The sequence below is a fragment of the Hipposideros armiger genome, unplaced genomic scaffold (assembly GCF_001890085.2).
Source record: "Hipposideros armiger isolate ML-2016 unplaced genomic scaffold, ASM189008v1 scaffold_442, whole genome shotgun sequence".
Classification (NCBI taxonomy): Eukaryota; Metazoa; Chordata; class Mammalia; order Chiroptera; family Hipposideridae; genus Hipposideros; species Hipposideros armiger.
In genome coordinates, this window is record NW_017731792.1 from 1,322,082 (window position 1) to 1,340,849 (window position 18,768).

Here is an 18,768-nt window from a genome sequence, read left to right on the forward strand (position 1 = left end):
GTCATTCAAATGTCTTCCTTTTTTTTTAATTAAAATTTATTGGGGTGACAATGGTTAGTAAAATTACATAGGTTTCAAGTGTACAATTCTGTACTACATCATCTATATGTCACACTGTGTAATTCTAACCCTAATTCTGACATAGCCCATCAAAATAATGAAGCTTCACGAATACACCTTTAAATCTCTATTTTCTTCTCCTACAGTATTGGTATCTCCAATGCTTTGGTTCCCTCTGTGTATAAACTACAATTGTTTTCTAGTCTAGCTCTGATTTTCTGATTAAAGAAAATAAATGGCTCATTTGTATATCTTATATAACAACATTCAATGAATACAATAATTTTATAAAAATAAATCTTAAAAATCAGGACCCTCTTTCAATGCCAGCTATTCATCACTTATAGAAAAATGATATCATAATTAATGAGAGAAATATTAGCTTAATTTTGATAATCTATAAAAGAGTAAAACAGGATAACAATTTTATGAAATAAATGATTTAAACATGTCTTCATGAACATTAATGATAAAAATATGGAAATTAGAAAATAAAAAAGTAAGTGAAATAATTTACATATTTGTATTATAATATGTCAGTATGTATATAATTGCTATAATTGATAAAAGTTTATTTCTGCCCTTTTCAAAAATGGTTGACTACAATTAAAAAGGGGGAAAAGTTATTTACACCTCCTCACATAAAATAAATTAGATTTTTCCCCCTAAATCCCCTCTCCTATATGACAAGTATTTTAAGCATGAAAATTTCTATTGTTGTACATTATATGTTATATTTTACTTTTGCCAATACATGCTATAAACTTTCAAGTTAAATTAAATCTTATGATGTCATCCGTTCAAGACAAAAACAAGAACAGAGTCAAACATTTTCTAGAAACAGTTATGGATGCTGATCCCAATACTTGCATTTTCATTGAATTTGTCTGTAATTATCTGTACTCATTGTTTGAATCTCATTTTCTCACAAAAGTGAATGCCTTGTATAAAGACATATTACTAGAACATGATTTTATACATTTTCTATCTCTGAAGATCCTTAAAAGTTGTTACATATTTAGTTCTTTGGCAAATTGACTCCCTAAGCTAGTTGACATTCATATAACTTAATGTCATTACAACCAGTCCGGACTTATCAGGGTTACTTCTAAAGTTACCTAAAACTGTGCTTAACTAGAAGCTCATAATGTCCCAAAGAGCCACACCAAAATCTTATTTCCTGAAAGGAGTAACTACAACGAATGTGTAAGTCTGCATTTGCTTCACTTTCACAAACCTGTTACTCTAGAAAATCAGAAGATAAAAGTTATAGAAAAGGATGAATTTCAGATCCTTCAAGAAAAAGTGAAATTAAAATTACATTAATTCCATTTATTATTTTCTAGATTAAGGAGAGGGATGAATATAATTCTCAGTCAATATTATTAAATTAATAAATAGATTAATCAAATTTGATTAAAATGTTAGATATATAGAATATAGTGTTATATTCTATATAAAGATTTCATGAATTAGAGGATTCTGTACTTGGGTTTAATAAATCAATTCTGTATGGAAAAGACTAGGGAGAATTGCCATTATAATCATTAATGTGACAAAAATATCCAGGCAATTTATTTACCCATAAGGTTAATGTGAAGTCGTAATATTCTGAATCTGCAAATAATCAACATATTAGGCAAGATATCAATATATCAACAAAATAATCAATATATTAGTCAACATTGATAAAATATGCTTTAAATTTTCAGTGGTAAAAGTTAAGAAAAATGGTAAATATATAAGTAAATGTGTATTGTCCAAAAATAGTAAAACGATTAATTATTTCTGCCTTGCTCTGATCAGATCGTAGCAGGAGTCACATGTTATGTCTGAGGTGCCAGAGTTTATAAAACATACTGACTATTGGGGATATGTGCTGAAGAGTACGACTAGTGTAGAAAAAGGCTAGAAAATCACATTAGTTGCAACTTAATAAAATAAGGCCTTTACGTAAAAAAGAGAAATATGAATAATATTGCAGATTTATATTACTATATCCAATAGATATTTGCTGGTCTTGTGAACTTGAACAAATCACTTAATGTTTCTGAGGTTTCAAATGACTTTATCTTTCTTTGTAAAATTATGTCTGCATCACAAGAACACAAGGGGCATAATTGTCATCCAATAAAACGTTTCAAACTCTATATTGCACTGACATATCAAAGTACTTGATTGAGAACTAGAAAAGATAGAGGAGGGGGATGCACTGCAAAAGAGTACTATAGAACTGGACAAATCATTTTTCACTTAAATATGTGTACAAAATGATGAATTTTAACTAAAAGTTTTAGGGGAAAAATCTTAAAGTGGTTGAAAAATGTTTTCAGAAAGAAAACGAAGATATTGGAAGAAATTCAAACCCTGTTTCTAAGAACAAGTATACAGAGGAAATGGAGAGGAGAAAAAAGATAAAAAGCGTGGTTGAGAAGGACAACTATAAAAGGATTATGCTCATTGTAACAGAAATGCACTATTACTAGTTAGATCTGGGATTTACAAATATTAATTTGGAGAAAAGTAAGATATATAAATGAGCTTTTAAGGTATCTTTACAAACAGAAGCACCTTCACATTTCTTCCCATGTGAGAAAAAAGAGAAGACGAGGGAGAACCATAAAGAGAAAATGTGGTGCTATGAATTCAGTTGAGACATAGCTACAAGAAGATAATAAAAAGAGGGCTTTACCCTTAGGAACAATGATACTCTCCTAACCTGTGGTCATGCTGATTTAACTACCATATTAATATCACATAATACATAAAACTACATGTGTAGATCTCTTTTAAAAATAAGAGGGACATCCTAAGGGAAGAATTATCCCATTATGGTCCTATCATTTCTTTTCTTATTTAGTGTATGTGAAATTATCCAGTAGTTATTGTTTTCAAGTAAGCTGTTTTGTTTTGAAATTAAAATATGTGGAATCATATCATGCCATGCACCACATAAGATGTTATTCATTACAAATCATATATTTAAACACATTTGTCTACATATACATAATTATTTTATCAAAAATGCTAAAAACTCTAAACTAGATATAACAAAATTATTATTACTTAGCAACAGAGATATGTATAGCTTATAAAAAATAATAATGTGAAGCGTACATACACATCTGGTAGTTAGGGTTAACTGTTGCCTTCAGGGTCCATGCTGATGATATTCAGAGAAGGGCTCCCATCTGAAATGCAATCCTAAAGAACTTCACAGAATAAGCTATAAAGATAAACTGGAGCTTAGAAAAATGATTCCTATTTGTTGGGCATCCCCATTACCAGCTTCCCAAACCCAGATCTGAAAACAAGGGCACTGAAGGAAGGGACACAAAATGGATTTAAAATGATTTCATGATAGCTATATAAATAAGAAAAGCAAGTATATTCTAAGAGTGGAAGAATTATTTATAAAGTAGAACTTTAAAATGTATTTAAATCAAATCAAATAATCAATATTTTATGAGGAATCACTAGATTTAAGATTTAGGGATTTTAGATTATAACTATGATTCAGCTTTTAATAAGTGAGAGACCTACTGCAAATCCTTTAAGATGCCAAAATTTTTTATTATTCTCTGTGAATTGCAGTATTTGTGTTAGCTTATATCTATGATTTTTTTTTATTTTTTTACTTTAATAGTGTATTAGTGTACAAAATGATTTTATGACTCCTTTATTAACTAACAAATATCAAATGCTTATTTGACAGATGCTAATGTCATAGGGATGCAGACAGGAACTCGTCTGCTAAACCCACAGTTCAGAGACAATGAGTGGGTGGCAATCACTGTATAGAAAATGCACACTTCAGACCTGCAGGTTAGCTCTGATATCCCTCCTGGGGTAAAGTCCTCAGACGGTCATGTCAGCACTTTTCTTCAGGTTGAAGAATGAGAAGGGTACATTCAGCACTCAGAAAAAAAACACTTTAAGAGAAGATGTCATTTAAACCCATTAGGACAAATCTCAGGATCTGTCACAGCTGGTTCTTATCATTGGATTTCTTGTGATGTTGATTATTACAAGATGGAGGCACCTCCATCTTGTAGGGGTTGTGACGCATCACAAAGGTCCGAAAGCACCACTTTCAGACACTGCAGCATTTGTGAAAGTATGCACAGCATTGACAGATGAGCATTTAATTAAACTGGTATTAGGCTTAGAGCTAGGAATCAGAATTCTGGGGTTAAAATCATGGTTTCGTTAGGGATAAAAGTGAAGAAAAAGAAGGGGTGGGTGGTCAAGAGTCAAGGTATAGTGATCAGTAAGCATCATGACATAAACCGAAAGGAAAATTATATGGTCAGATATTAATTGCACAAGATTTGTTTTGTTTTGTTTTAATGCATTTCCAGGGAAAACAAGGTGTGCTGTAAATAAAACCTGTGGTTCCTACAGGATTGAAAATTAAGGAAGTTAAGAGCTAGGGCAAAATGTTCTATAATTGCCACTTATACCGTATTTTTTTTTATGTATTTTGAAGCTATGTGAAACCTATTTGGGCCTGTATTTTGAAGATATTTTCTATCAGTTTTACAGTGATGAAGTCTTTTGATTAAGTCTTAAGCAAATTATGTTCTTTGTTATTCTATAGGGGCACCTGCCCTATACAGCTTCCTGAATTAGAGGTAAGATGATTTATCCCTTTTCCACTAAAAGTGTTAATGTCAGAAGACCTTTCTGCCCAATTCTTCATATAAAAAAGTCCCCAAATCATTCTGTATGAATCTCAATTACCCCATATTAAAAAGAGAAGAGAGAATGTCCAGGTGGTAATGTTTCAATTTATGAAGCCATTTAATTGCCCAAAAAGATACCAGACAAACAGGGGAGTTATTTCCATCCCTGCCCCCCCAAAAAAGTAATTAATTAATTTTGATGTACAAGGTCAGAAAATTAAGTCCATGAACTCATTCTAAAAAAAGTGCTACATACCTCATTGCTGAAGATCACTATGGTCACCTTTGAAGTACTCCCCTTGGGAAGCTATGCACCAAGACCAGTGCCTAGTCCACCCTTAATAGTAATTTAGGAACTCTTTCTGGAATGGCCATCAGAGCTGTTGTAATATTACCCTTGATGTCCTGAATGTCATTCAAATGTCTTCCTTTTTTTTTTAATTAAAGATTTTATTGGGGAATTGAGAGAGGGAACAGCGTTGTGGAATCAGGAAAGGGGAACAGACAAGTTGCTTTCCTTTTGTTCTTCAGTCTAGCTGTGGAGGACATCGCTTCACTGGTCCATGTTGGTATTGTGATCATTGTGCTCTTCCTGGCTGAGGCAGAACTGTCACCAGCCATTGAATGGCTGCCCATGGCAGCTCATGGCAGCTCACACCAGCTGCCGACCAGTCATGGTAGCTTATGGCAGCACACTGCAGCCCCACTGCAGCCTACGCCATTGCTGGCAACTCACGGAAGCCCAGGTCCAGGCTGAGCTGTTGTTCACCATCTTAGCTGTAGAGGGCACAGTATCACTGGCCCATGTGGGATCTGAACTGGCAGCTGTGCTGCTCAGAGCTTGCACTCCCAAGCCAACCCTTAACCAACTGAGCCACTCGGCCAACCCCCCAAATATCTTCCTTTTAATATTGCCTTTATCTTCAGGTAAAGAAAGAAGTCATTGGGGGTCAGATCAGGTGAGTAGGGAGGGTGTTCCAATCCAGTTATTTACTGGCTAAAAACTCCCTCACAGACAGTGTTCTGTGAGCTGGTGCATTGTCATGATGCAAGAGACATGAATTGTTGGCACAAATTCAGGTTGTCTTTTTCACGCAGCCTTTTCAGCACTTCCAAATAGTAAATTGGTTAACTGTTTGTTCGGTTGGTACAAATCCATAATGAATAATCCCTCTGATATCAAGAAAGGTTAGCAACATCGTTGCAACAAGTTCTCAAACTTAATTGTGAGATCACGTATCTACAACCAGGATGTCTAGGATTCACATCTTCTGTTTTCAGGATCCACATTGGAATTCAGATATTGAGAATATGTAAGAGAATATAACCCATGCTAAGCTATGTAGCAAACAAAGGGGAAAAGACCAAATAGCCTTGGTTAAGCTTTCTTAATGCATGGACGTTTCTCCATTACGCATATTTCTCAGAAGGGGAGATTTAGTCTTACAACAAAGTTTTAAATTCTTGTTTATGTCTCTTACTATAATAGTCACAATGCAAGCCTAAGAGTTTGCAATATATATATTTTTTTCAGATAGTAACATTTGTGATATTTTATTTGAATTTGTCTCAGAGTAGTTTAAGAATTCTGTAGACTAGAAATAGTTGAGTCTATCATGCTTCAGCACATCTGAAAAAATATTTTGGTAGAAGATAAAGATGACACAGGGGCTTAGAAGAGGATACTGTGGTATCATACAAATCCACAATCTCTTTTCTTAAACATCTGCTGCCAAAACTCAGATTTCACAAAAAGTTGTAAAGGAAATAAGCATATCCAATATCAATATATTATCTGATGTCCCTGGTGAGTTCTAGGCGAATATTCCATCATCAAACACATTAATATTTTTCCAGTGAATGTGTCTACTTAGTTCAGGTTTTGCTCCCAAATACATAAACCAGTCTTCTAATCTTAGTGAAAAATAAAATGAAAACTGCTTTTGATTTTTTAGAATCTTTTAGATTTCAGGAGTGCAAATAAGGTATTGTCATAACGACATCTTATGATTTTTATTTATCTGTGTCTACACTAAGTTATCTAAAACTCATAAAACTAAAAAAAAATAAAAAAAACTTATTCTGAATACTTTATCACAGTGTTTTTCCCCATATATTTTATAGGAGTTACAGTAGAAAACTCAGGCATCATTTTCTCCAGAAAGCTTTTCCTGTAACCTTAATGTGTACCCTGGGCTAATTTCACCTCCTCCGTGTTCCCATATCCTCTTTCTGAGGCACTTTCCATTTTCTATCATAGCAATTTCTTTCTTTCTTTTTACTTTTTATCTTTTTTTTTTTTTTTGCAATAGCAATTTCTTTATGTTTGTGTCTCTCCAGGCTGTGCCGTCCTGAAGGGTCACAGCCCATGGAGGGGATGGGCCATCACAATCATTTGATAGAAGTTTCTTTATGAGAACTATTCAGCAAGAACAGAGCCATTAGAAACAGTTCACTTCATACAAATATTATGCTTTTTCTTTCATACCTTGTGACCTCACTAGAAACCAAAAATAATTCTCTTTGTCATTTGTGAATGCTGACCTACATTGATTATTTTTCTAGATCTGCTCATATAATAGAGACTTGGTAAAGAGTAAAACACATCACCACTTGGATTAATAGCAATGTGTGTATGCTATTTAAACCCTTGTTATAGGGTTTAGCTCAGTGGGAGGGTAGGCCAGTTCACAAAATGACCAATATATCAGTTTTAGAAGAAAATGTGTTACTTTAAAATATTAATTTTATTACCATTATTTATGTTAAATATGTATAATACTCAGAAATATCTACTTTGTACTCTAATAAAAATTCAGAAACTCATAAGGGAATATGTACTTTACAACCTCGAATACTGTTAAATTATCTCTAAAGGCACTTTCTATAATCCCATTTTTATGCTATTTTCAATTATCCCCAGGATTATTTTGTCAATTTTTCAAACAGCATATCAGCCTTAATTTGTCATTTATGATAACTAGTAGTCCAATTTACTATATTATGCCTCTTGTGATTGTCTAATTTGTCTTGTTTATTTATTGGTATTGTCAGCTTTTTATCCTACCTGATTTTTGATCCTTTTATAAGATCATATTTATAAATAATATATAAGTTAATTTGTTAATCACAGTTTATTATATAAAGCTCTAGATTCCTTCACTTCTTATTTTCTGGATTGATCATCTTACCCTTTTATGCTAGAACTTTCTTCAGTCAGCTACCAAGGCAATATATTCTAATTGCTCCTTGTTAGAAATCATTATTTTAGCATTTCATCTGACAAAGGGTTGTTTCAGTCACTTCTGCTTTTTTCAGATGTTTTTCACTGTATTTATTTATTTTGACTTTCAATATTGTTTTGTATTAATTTCAGGTGTATAGCATAGTGGCTAGACATTTATATAATTTAAGAAGTGACCCCCTTGACTAGTCTAGTACCCACCTAGCACTATACATAGTTATTACCATATTATCGGCTATATTCTCTATGCTTTACTTTGCATCCCCATGACTATTTTGTAACTACCAATTTACTTCTTAATTGTACTTCTTAATCCCTTAATTGTACTTCTTAATCCCTTCATCTGTTTCACCCTGTCCCCCAACCCTCTCACATCTATCACTCCAGTAAATCTAGTACCCAACCTATACCATACATTGTTATCATAGTATTATTTACTATATCCCTTATGCTATACCTAAATCCCATGACTGCTTTGTAGCAACCAATTTGTACTTCTTCATCTCTTCCCCTTTTCACTCACCCTCAAAGCCCCTCCCCTGGCAACCATCAAAATGTTCTCTGTATCTATATGTTTGTTTCTGTTTTGCTTGTTAATTTTGTTCTTTAAATTCCATGTATAAGTGAAATCACATTGTACCTGTCTTTCTCTGTCTGACACTTCACTCAGCACAATACCCTCCAGGTCCATCCATGCCGCCACAGATGGCAAGAACCCATTCCCTTCCCTGGCCCAGCAGTATTTCACTGTATATATGTACCAACTTCTCTTTCTCCATCCATTCTTCCAGGCTGTCCACCCAGGCTGCCTCCACATCTTGTAAATAATGCTGCAATGAGGGAGCAGCTTTTAATGTATGCATGAAGACCTCTTTCAGAGAAAGACTGGGAGCTGAGTGTTTCTGTCTGCCCCTACTGTGCTGAGTCCTGGAGATAGCCAGTTAAGAACCGTTTCTTTGTTTGGTACACTCTTGTAGAACTGTGAGCCCAAGTGCTGCTGGTCACCAAAGCCAGGAAATCAAGGGGTGCATCTCCTGAGTGGCAGCCGTAGAAGTCCAGGTGCCAGGTGTGTGTATAAGCTTCTTCCTGGGAGATAGTGGTGATTTAAAATGGGCAACAGGGAAAATATGGAGATGATATCTGCTAGCAGGATTGCAGTTTGTCCTTAGATGAGTGCTGAATTAGAAGTCTGACCCTCAGGCTGTAGCTTTTAAGTAGTTAAAAGGGCTCTTTCACCAAAGACTGGGAGATGGGCATTTCTGTCTTCTCCCTCTAAGCTGAGCCCTGGACAGGTTTGAATAGTGATAGCCAGCCAAGAACTGTTTCTTTCTTTTCTATAGTTTTGTGGGTCCCCTGGATGCAAGCCCTGTTGGCTTTTGGTGCTGGTGTTTAAGTTGTGGAAGCCTTAAATATTGGGGGTTTTAGATATTGGATCCAAAGGTTTCCATCCACAGGGAGAAACTGGGGACTGTGAGTTCCCTCTCAAGTGTATATTGCTACCCTTTTTGGTATGGGTATTTGCTAATTCACAAGGTGTATCAGAATCTCTCAGCTAGTTCCTGGATTTCTTTCAGAGGAAATTGTTCCACGTATAGCTATAAATTCAGTGTGTCCATAGGAAGAGGTGAGTTCAGGAACTTCTTGTGTTGTCATCTTGGGTTGGAATCTGTCTCTTCACTTTTATATTTATAACAAATAAATCAGATTTGGGATGTCAACCATATGCAGACATCTTGGTTGCACATACATTATAAAATATTCTCAAATATTAAATATATTCATAAGAAGACTAAACTACATCATGATTTATGTTGTTCCACAAATAGAATATTCATGTATGTGCTGCTAGGAAGACTAAATAAAATATTGTCAATAGTAAGTTGATAGGTATTATTAAAAACTGTTAAAATGACATTATGCTACATGAATTACTTTATAGTTTTAAGCACTTAAAATATTTTGGAAACTAGGTAAATTTTAAAAATTTATATAATTTATTAACTGCAAATTTTTAGCTAACTGGGCTCAAATCTCTAAGAACATTATTTAGTCTTACTATTTGATACGTCTCCTAATACTACTGTTTATTTTACTCTAACACAGACCATTATTGATGTTCCCTACGAGGTTGTCATAGAATCATTTAGTAATTATTGTATCAAATGGTAATAACTTAGATAAAAACACACACACATCTGCACAACCATATTATAGATATTTGATAAATACAAAGATACATGAATCAAGTTCCTATTTCTAAGGAACCTAGAGTCAACTAAAGTTCTACCCCAATCTAATATGATTTCATATGTGTATCACTTTAAATGAAAAACTGTACACCCATGATCACCATGATCAAAGCAATAATTAGAAAATCATCTTTATAGTTAGTATTATATGGATGGCCAATGAATCGAAAGATCCAGCTGAAAAAACCATATATATATATATATATGTTGGGTTTTCCGAAAAGTCATGATGTATTTTGTCTATGTTTTTCAAAGGCCATTTATTTATATAATGAACAAAGATCAATCAATGATATATTGCCCGTTTTGGTTGATAACCTTTTGCCATCTTTCAGTGAGCTTCATAATTCCTCATTCATAGAAGGACCTGTCTTCATTTGCGAAAAACCAAACAAGGTGCTGATTTACAGTCTCATCTGAATTGAATGTTATACGATGCAAAGAGTTTTGAAGAGAGCAAAACAAATGGAAGTCTGATAGCGCAAGGTCAGACGAATATAGTGGGTGTGGCAACACATCCAAGCTCCAGTAGTTTTTGATGGGTGATCAAACTTGTGTGTGGTCTCATGTTGTCATGATGGAACACAATTCCTTTACAATTAACAAGCTCTGGATGTTTCTAGATGATGGATTCAATCAAACTGTCCAATTGCCAACAGTACACATTCAAATTGATTGTTTGTTTTTTTGATAGGAGCTCGAAAAACATGACACCTTTAAAATCTCACCACACTGAGAGCATAACTTTCCTCTGATGAATGTCTGCTTTCAATGTCACTTGAGGTGAATCATCATGTTGGGACCAAGACCATTTGCACACCACATTGCTGTAAACAATCCACTTCTCATTACCAGTTATCAGTTGCTTCAAAAAAGGATTGTTTTCCTCACGTTTAATGAGCATATTGCAGATGTTTATATTCACCATCGAATGAACTTCTTTGAGTTCATGCAGAACCCAAATGTCAAGCTTACTTATGTATCCCAGCTTCTTCAGGTGGTCGTGAATGCTTGAATAATGGATGTTCAATGTTTCTGCAATCTCTCATGTCATGTAACATGGGTTTGACTTGATCAATGCCTTTATTTTGTCATCATCAACCTCAGTGGGCCTCCCTGACCGAGGAACTTCGTTGAGATCAAAATCACCAGCACAGAATTTCGTGAACCATCGTCAGAACTGATGTTCTTATAGAACATTGTCACCATAAATTTTATGCAACGTTTCACAAGCTTGACATGCTTTTTTCCCTTTATGGAGGTAAAACAGTAAAATATGGAAAAATGCACAGTTTGTTATTCCATCTTCAACTTGTTATAAAATCTCCAAAACTCAACCAAATCACTCAGTTTTTTTTTAGAATAAAGCTACAGGTGTAAGCTGTCAAATGACATAGCAATAACATAGATGCAAATGACTCCAGTACTTTCAAAAATGAACAAGTGTCATTTGTCACAAACATACATCATGACTTTTCTGACAACCATATATATATATATATATATATATATATATATATATATATATATATATATATATATATATATATATATATATATACATATACATATAGTTTTATATATATTTCCAAATGGAGAAAGTACAGAACAACCTGGAGATATAAGTGACAACAACTTAGGGTAGGTGCATTATACATTACTAATGACTTAAATTAAAGCTTTGCATTTAATTACAGAAGGGATAGAGAATAACAGCCAAGAGATTTGTAGGGAGTTTGGGGAAGATGAAAAGAAAGCCAATGAAGTAATTAGGCTATTATTTCTTACAAAGACTTGACTCAAACATTTCAAAAAACTGAGCTCAAAAGTAAGCAGGAGAAGACATAGAAAGGTCTTTGTGAGGATTTACCAACTTGCTAAAGACCAATGTGCAGATATTCTGCAAGTATAGTTTTTCTCGTTAAAGAAAAAGGTAAAATTTACTAAGCTTAACTACACATTTCACTGAGCATCATATTGAAAGCAATAAAGAGCAATCCTTAATGTACATATTAATAAGCCAAAGAAAAATATGTAATTTAGCAAAATAAATTACCCAATGTAATTTGGCTTTTTTAAAAAAAAGTTTCATAGATAACAGCAAATTAGGATATGTAGGACAGTAAAAAAAGCTTATGCTCTGGCCATATCAATGTCATATGGATCATTAAATGGTTTTAGCATTTTCTCACTAGAATATATTTTTCTCAGTTTTCTTCAGTCTTCACTTGGCTAAATCCTAATAATGCTTTAGGGTTCAGCTTAAATATTACATTTTCAGCAAGATCTCCTCTAACCTCGCTGTCTAAATCAGTATGATGTCTCAGTTTTACAAGAGATTACTGAAGACTGAGGAAGATAAATTTAATGAGCAGTAAAAACATTTTATTAGTGGCAGTGTTGTTATCAGAACCAGTATTGTATGTGATCAGCTTTGATGTGAAGTAGGGTAAATGATATGGGTGACAACTTAAATGAAGTAATACATAATATATGGGTATACTCAAGGTAATGACCTTGAGTATTGTATCAGACCTGAATGCTATATAGCATATATAGTATCCATATCTATTCTGGTAGCATTTAACTTAATTTTATCTTTTTTTTTTTCTGAAAAAGTAGTCAGGTTGAGCAGGGATCACTTAACAGACCCGTCACCTAAAACAATTAATGTATGGCAGGGAAAAATTTTGGCTTAATAATTGGACATGAATGAAAGAAAAGTAAGGTTGATTTCATTAGCCGTGACAATATATCTTCACAGCCCTTTTTTCCTCTTACCTTGATGCTTATTAAAAAAAACAAAAACAAAAAAAAAAACAAAGGAAACAAAGAAAGCTATACTGTTAAAAACCCAATGATAAGCAAAAGCAAATTTTTCATATTTTGAAGAGGAAGTTGAATATTGCATGTTGATCTGGTGTCAGATTGCTGGAGATTACTATGCTGATAATCTTATTTTTTCTCTTGCCTCAATGACCCTCCTCCCAAAAATCCTTCCAAAATTTAGAAGAATTGTGTCCTGAGATAAGTGAGGTTCACAGTTTTCTTCAAGTTGGAACAGAAAGGCTCTTTCACTCATTGTTATTTTGTTCATCAAAGATTTAGCAAATCCTGAAGAATCTGCAATTGAGCAGGCCACACACACACATATATTTTGAATAGTTGACCTTGTAAGTTTTTTTATTTGACTATCATTCATTCCTTTCATTACAGTAATGAAAGAGAAAATGTGAATAACACTTCTATTTTGGATTTAAATATATCAAAGCTTTATGTTACAGTATGTTAGGTTGAAGTGGTCACATTAGTGAGGTGGTTAACAGTAAGAACATCAACAGTCAAGTTAGAGAAAAGAGCATTTTCAACCATTATCATATTTTCTCTGGTGTTAACACTTAATATGCAGTAAAAATAAATATATAGAATAAGAATACAAAACTATATAGAATGTTTTTTGGAAAATAAATTATGTGCTTATTTGTTTATATAAATATTACACAGTTGCTATCTTCCAAAAGCATTTCAGGTAAGATTTTTGCAGTCTTGGAAAATTCCTGTTTCAAGTTGTTAGCTGGTACTTGGGCATTGGAAGTGGTTAAAATATAATATTGAGGAAGTTAATTATTTCAGGTCAGTTTCTAGTCATTTTGACTTCCAAAATGATTGTGTATTAAAGATAGTAATATATCCCCTTTACTCTTACACTCCATACTGGGTTTTTTTTTTCATCACACCACTCTTACCTTTTGAATTAATTACACTTTGATATGTCCACCTGAATATAAACTCCAGCAGAGACCTTCCCACTTACCTTGCATTCTGGACAGCCACAGTAAATTCTTTTGAGACTTCATAAAGAATGTTGACGTAATGTATAATAAATGTTATCAAAAGGCCTAGGCTACTCTCCAACTTCTAAGAAAGATTTTTATTAAAAATATAGTTAGCATACAATATTATATTAGTTTCAGATGTACACAATAGTTACTCAACATTTACTCATATATACCAAAGAAGTGATCACCATGATAAGTACAGCAATCATCTGACGCCATACTACGCCATCACAATGTTATTGACTATATTCCCAATGCTGCAAATTGTATCTCTATGATGTATTTGTTTTATATCTGGAAATTTGGACCACTTATTGTTCTTTGCCTCCCCCCGCTTTTTAATTTTTCAGTTACTGTTGACATTCCATATTATTTTGTATTAATTTCAAGTGTATAGCTTATGGTTAAACATTTATATAGCTTAAAAAGTGATCCCCTAACTAGCCTAGAACTCACCTGGCACTATACATAGTTATTACCATATTATTGACTATATTCCATGTGTTTTACTTTACATCCCCATGAATACTTTGTAACTACCAATTTGTACTTCTTAATCCCTCACCTTTTACATCCTGTCCCACCAACACCCTCCCATCTATCACCGCAATAAATCTAGTACTCATCTGACACCATACATAGTTATCACAATATTATTGACTGTATTCCTTGTGCTGTACCCTACATCCCCATGACTACTTTGCAATAACCAATTTGTACTTCTTAATCCCTTCCCATTTTTCACCCACCACCCTAACCCCCCTCCCCTGGCCACCATCAAAATGTTCTCTGCATCTATGGGTCTGTTTCTGTTTTTGTTTGTTTATTTTGTTCTTTAGATCCCACATATAAGTGAAATCATATTGCATCTCTCTTTCTCTGTCTGACATACTTCACTCAGCACAATACTCCATCCATGCCACTACAGATGGCAAAAATCCCCTCCCATCCATGGCCAAGCAATATTTCATTGTATATATGTACCACCTCCTCTTTATCCATTCATCCATCAACAGACACCCAGGCTGCCTCCACATCTTGGCTATTGTAAGCAGTGCTGCAACGAACATATGGATGCACATGTCTCCTTGAAGTAGCATTTGGGTTTCCTCGGCTAAATACCAGGAAATGGGATTAGTGGGTCCTTCTTTGTCACTTGTTATAGCCTTTATTTTAAAGCCTATTTTGTGTGGTAGAAGTATTGCTACCACAGCTTTTGGTTTTTTTTTTTTCATTTCCATTTTCATGAAATAAATTTTTCCATTCCTTTACTTTCATTCTATGTGTATCTTTCAATCTGAATTGAGTCTCTTGTAGGCAGCATATGCAAGGGTTTTGTTTTCTTATTAATTCAGCTACCCTATGTTTTTGTTGTTGTTGTTGTTGTTTTTTCCATCTTAAAGAAGTCCCTCTAACATTCCTTGTAATACTGGCTTGGTGGTGATTAATTCCTTTAACTTTTTATTGTCTGGAAAGATCTTTATCTGTCCTTCAATTTTAAATGATAGCCTTGCTGGATGGAGTAGTCTTGGTTGTAGGTCCTGGTTTTTCATCACTGAATATTTTGCACCAATCCCTTCTGACCTACAAAGTTTCTGTTGAAAAATTAGCTGACAGCCTTGTAGGTAACTAACAGCTTTTCTCTTGCTGCTTTTAGGATTCTCTCTTCATCTTTAACCTTTGGCATTTTAATTATAATATGATGTGTCTTGCTGTGGGCCTATTTGGGTTCATCTTGTTTGCGATCCTGTGCACTTCCTGGGCTTTATGTCTATTTTCTTCAACAGGTTAGGGTAGTTTTCAATCATTATTTCTTCAAATAGATCCTCAGTCCCTTGTTTTCTCTCTCCTCCATCTGGTACCCCTATGATGTGAATGTTGGCCCACTTGATGTTGTCCCTGAGGTCTCTTAAACTATCCTCATTTTTTCAGATTTATTTTTCCTTTGTGCTATTCTGATTGGGTGTTTTCTGCTACCTTTTCTTTCAAATCTCTGATTGAATCCTCTGCTTCATCTAGTCTGTTGGTAATTCCTTCTAGTGCACTCTTCACTCCTGACTGGTTCCTTTTTTATGCTTCCCATGTCTGTTTTTATGCTTGCTATCTCTTTGTTGAAGTCCTCACTAAGTTTCTTGAGAATCCTTATAACCAGTTTTCAACTCTGTCTCTGGTAGATTGCTTACCTCCATGTTGTTTAGTTATTTTTCTGGAGTTTTCTCCTGTTCTTTCATTTGGGTCACATTTTTTTGTTTCCTCATTTTGGCTTCCTCTCTCTGTTTGTTTCTATGTATTCGGTAGGACTGCTATGTCTCCTAGTCTTGCCGGGTGGCTTTATGTAGTAGGAGTCCTATGGGTCCCAGTGGCACAGTGTTTCTGGTCACCTGAGCCAGATGCTCCAGGAGTGTCCCTTGTGTGGGATGTGTGTGACCTCCTTTTATAGTTGAGCCTTGATTGCTGTTGGCATGTCAATGGGTGGTATTGACCCTCAGGCTGACTGGCTGTGGGGTTTGGCCAAGTCTACAGCTTATGGGCTACAGGATTTACCCCATGAAGTGGGATTCACCCCAGTGGCCTCTGGTGCCTGTTGAGACTGCCCTTTGGTTATACTGCTTGTGGGGTTAATTGGGTGGTACTCTGCTGTGGTCTGAAGCCAACCTCCAAGTATGTTGTTCCTGGGGCATCTTGGGAGGGGCTCTGTTGGAAGCCCAGGTCAACCACTGCCTGAGACTGGCTGAGTAGTACCTGGTAAGAGCTGCTAAGCAATCCATGGTTGGTTGCTGTCTTTGCTATACCTGGTGGCACGTGGGAGAGGCCACACTGGGAACCAAGATGGCTGCAACCAGTACCGGGTCTGCGGTAGCTCCACAAAAATCCAGGACACTCAGAGGCCTGCTGCCACTTGCCAGATTCTGTAAGGTTCAGCCTCTAATGAAGCCTCCTGTGGTACTCAAGTTGGCTGAGGCCAGGTCTCAGTAAGTCAGCGAGTGGAGCAGCAGAGCTCACCAAGCCAATCAGATTCAGATTTGGCCTGTAGGGGAGGGCTCAACACAGGAAAGATGGAGCCTGCCTGATGCCTGCAGGGCGCAAGGGCCCCACACAGAGAAAATGTGGACTGTTCTTCCAGTCCTCGCATCAAAGTTATGCAACTCAGTTTCTCTCCATATGTCTCCAAAGCTCCCAGAGTCATCATCCTTCTGCCAGCGCCCAGGGTGAGTTCCTGTGCGGGTCCTTTTATAGGATGTCTGGGTTTCCTGCAGCCATCCATCCCATCTGGATGGTTGGAATCCCCACTATTTTTACAGCTAGGTTTTATGGGGGCTCCTCTTTGCAGCACCAGTACTCTGGGCAGGGGAGCCTGGTGTGGATGGCTGGGGTCCCTATTTCCTCCTTGGGGAACCTCTGTCACTGAGATATCTCTCCTGATTTTCAACCACCACACGTGAGTGTGGAGCCATCCATTTCACATCTTTGCCTCTCTTGCCAGTCTTGACGTGACTATTTCTTTATATCCTTAGTGATAAAACTTCTGTTCAGCTAGACTTCAGATGGTTCTCCAGGTTGATTGTTCTATAATTTAGTTGTTACTTTGAAGTGTTCACAGGAGGAGGCAAGCACAGCATTTATCTACTCTGCCACCTTGGGTCTCTATTCTCTAACTTCTTATATGCAGAATTTTGACCACATTATTCAGTAAGCAGTTAGTACCCATAACACTTTTGGTTAAATTTCAAATAGGTAAACTTAAGGGTGGGATAAAATACATAAATTGCTCCATTCCCTAATCGGACTCAGCCTTGATTGAATAAGCAAATGCTAGGGAGTAGGTCTCCATCTGGATTTCATTACCCTCTTGCCTCTCAGCCAGTCTTTTGTGTGGTGCACACAGCTGTTTTACCTTGCCAAGGAATCCTTGGTTTACTCACAGGTATTTTGTGGCAATTTGGAAATAATGACTCCCATTTTGTTTTTGCTACTTTCTTGCTATAATGAGCTAAAATAATTTAAAAGTACAAAACTACCAAAATATACATTCCAAGAGGTAATTAAGCAAATTGAAAATTTTTTTCTTTTCTAAGAAACTCAAAGAATTATTTTTAAAAAACCCTTATTTGGTGTGACTTTAAATTCAAAATATAAATCTTTTCCAACCATGTTTTTAATTAAAAATAATACAAAGAAACAAAAATGTAAAAGAGAATAGTAATAATTTGAAGCTTACTTTTAATCCTGCTCTTTGAGGCTAAAACTAACGTAATTGTTCTGACACATTTAAATTCAGCTAAGTTTTAAAAAGTAATTATTTTAACACAATTTTCTGGAACACATCAAGTGCATAAAATGATAGTCATCAGTTTCATACTGGAAATCTGTTAAAAAGTTTCCACAAAATTTATAAATTTATTGGATATTTTAATAATTAACACTGATGCAATAAGATTGAACTTTATTTCTAAACTTCCTATCAGTGATTGCTAGCTGTGGATATATAGTCCTACAGATGTTATAGATATTCCTTGAAAAAAGCATAAAGAAACCTTTTTCTATTGTAGATGCTTCCAGAGGAAGAGTCAGAGAAAGCAAAGGTAAATAGGCAGTATGAAGGCACATGTCTCAATTCCTGTAAAATAATTTCTGTAAAATAGTAATACATAAATGGCAGGGCTCCAGTTCACAAGAGATGATGTTTTTGA

At 35.1% G+C, this 18,768-nt stretch overlaps 1 long non-coding RNA gene across 1 annotated transcript in view; it reads left to right on the forward strand.

The window, feature by feature from the left end:
• LOC109394859 (uncharacterized) overlaps nucleotides 1-18,768 on the forward strand; it is a 65,431-nt gene that overhangs the window by 38,962 nt on the left and 7,701 nt on the right. The window contains exon 2 of the long non-coding RNA XR_002126535.1: nucleotides 4,661-4,694. This is a non-coding gene — a long non-coding RNA (uncharacterized LOC109394859). The remainder of the gene's footprint in view (nucleotides 1-4,660; nucleotides 4,695-18,768) is intronic.